The sequence below is a fragment of the Haliaeetus albicilla genome, chromosome W (assembly GCF_947461875.1).
Source record: "Haliaeetus albicilla chromosome W, bHalAlb1.1, whole genome shotgun sequence".
NCBI classification, from domain to species: domain Eukaryota; kingdom Metazoa; phylum Chordata; class Aves; order Accipitriformes; family Accipitridae; genus Haliaeetus; species Haliaeetus albicilla.
In genome coordinates, this window is record NC_091515.1 from 37,667,535 (window position 1) to 37,670,300 (window position 2,766).

Below are 2,766 nucleotides of genomic sequence, written 5' to 3' on the forward strand. Positions count from 1 at the left end.
GCTGGCATTGGCTCCATGGGACATAGGGGAAGCTTCTAGCAGCTTCTCACAGAAGCCACCCATGTAGCCCCCCCGCTACCAAAACCTTGCCACTCAAACCCAATACAAAGTCACAACTGGCCATTTGATATTTTTTCCTTCCATTATCTTGAGGCTGCACCCAAGAAACGATAGGCATAACTGACATTTAAGTGGTACAGTGTAACTGTGCTGACTGATTGAATTGAGATAGTTTTAAATTTTTTTACAGAACCTAAAGAACTTAAATGCTTTATGTTGCTATCACATGTATTTCAGTGATTTAAGCAGCCCTCTATTCCCAGCCCTTGTTCCTGTACCACCCACTGCTTTGTGCTGGCACAGCTGTTTGGATGTGGGTGGCCCACAGGGCGGAGAAGAAGCAGCTGGAGGGGTGGGAGAGCTGTTTACACTGACTTAAGCAGCTCTGCCATCAAATGTGTAACCATGGTCTAAGATCCCCTGAAGTTACTTAGAAGGATAGACCCTCTGATTTTCACATCTCATCTGAATTGTCTCCATATTTTTTTGTATGTTAGGCAGGTGATAACTGTAATATTTCAGATGGCACTGTATGGTAATTGTTGGTAAATGTTGACTTATTCATGGTGACTGCTGTGTATTGGTTTTCATTAGAAATGTAACATAAACTGGAAGCATTGAAAAACAGCAGCAGCAGCAATTACGCACGTGATCATCACAGAGTTTCAACATCTTACTTCAATAAAGCCTGACTAGAGAGAAAGCAAATTCTTCCATGTGCATTTCATTTGCTTTTGCTCTTACTAAGTGATTGCAATTATCAGTTGCATTAAAATATAATCTTCTGATATTTTTCAAATAATTTTGTGACAGGCTTCTGCATTATAAGCAACATCTTTTACTAATCTTAAAACCACTATCAGACCCTAGGTGGTAATGTTCTGGAAAAACTCTGGATGTAGGAACCGTTTCTGCAAATCATTAGAAAATTTTCTGAGAAGCTTCCAGACCTAGTCTTTATTATCTAAAGGAAAAAATGAAACTAATTACTAAAAGTTCCTCTTAATATTTGATCCAGAGAAATTGTTTAAGGGGCTTTTCAGAAAACAAAGATTTTTACACAGATGATGATTCAATAGAGTCAAAATATGCTTTTTTTTCTTTCTTTACAAATATCTGGTAGAAAATCTACTTCCACAAGATGCTGAAAGGCTCTCCAACCGCCACCACTCCCACCACGCCCAATTTTTCTTAATATCTTCTCTAAGTATTTCTGGAGCTGTGGTGGGTTGACCTTGGCTGCCCGGCAGGTGCCCACCAAGACGCTCAATCAATCCCCTCCTCAACTGGACAGGGGAAACAAAAAGCTCATGGGTCAAGATAAGGACAGGGAGATCACTCAGCAGTTACTGTCACAGGCAAACCAGACTCGACTTGGGGAAATTAATTTAATATATTGCCAATCAAATCAGAGTAGGATAATGAGAAATAAGAAAAAATCTAAAAACACCTTCTCCCCACCCCTCCCTTCTTCCCGGGCTCAACTTCACTCCCAATTTCTCAACCTCCTCCCTCCAAGTGGCACAGGGGGACAGGGAATGGGGTTTGTGGTCAGTTCATAATGCTTTGCCTCTGCTGCTCCTTCCTCCTCACGCTTTTCTCCAATGTGGGTCCTTCCCATGGGCTGCAGTTCTTCATGAACTGCTCCAGCATGAGTCCTTTCCACAGCATGCAGTCCTTCAGGAACAGACTGCTCCAGTGTGGGTCCTCCATGGGGCGACAGGTCATAGAATCATAGAATCATTTAGGTTGGAAAAGACCTTCAAGATCATCGAGTCCAACCATCATCCATGCCCACTAAACCATGTCCTGAAGTGCCTTGTCTAACGCACTTTTTGAATACCTCCAGGGATGGTGACTCAACCACTTCCCTGGGCAGCCTATTCCAATGTCTGACAACCCTCTCACTTAAGAATTTTTTCCTAATATCCAACCTAAATCTCCCTTGCCGCAACTTGAGGCCATTTCCTCTTGTCCTATCTCCAGCCACCTGACAGAAGAGACCAGCACCCACCTCACCACAACCCCCCTTCAGGTAATTGTAGAGAGCTATAAGGTCTCCCCTCAGCCTCCTCTTCTCTAGACTAAACAGACCTAGCTCCCTCAGCCGCTCCTCATAAGACTTATGCTCCAGGACCCTCACCAACTTGGTTGCCCTTCTCTAGACACGTTCCACCACCTCAATGTCTTTCCTGTAGTGAGAGGCCCAAAACTGAACACAGTACTCGAGGTGTGACCTCACCAGTGCCAAATACAGGGGAACAATCACCTCCCTGCTCCTGCTGGCCACACTATTTCTGATACAGGCTAGGATGCCATTGGCCTTCTTGGCCACCTGGGCACAGTGCTGGCTCATATTCAGCTGGCTGTCAACCAGCACGCCCAGGTCTTTTTCTGCCGGGCAGCTTTCCAGCCACTCTTCCCCAAGCCTGTAGCACTGCATGGGGTTGCTGTGACCCAAGTGCAGGACCTGGCACTTTAGCCTTGTTGAACTTCATACAATTGGCCTCAGCCCATTGATCCAGCCTGTCCAGATCCCTCTGTAGAGCCTCCCTACCCTCAAACAGATCGACCCTGCCTCCCAACTTGGTGTCATCTGCAAACTTGCTGAGGGTGCACTCAATCCCCTCGTCCAAATCATTGATAAAGATATTAAACAGAATAGGGCCCAACACCGAGCCCTGGGGAACACCACTTGTGACCAGC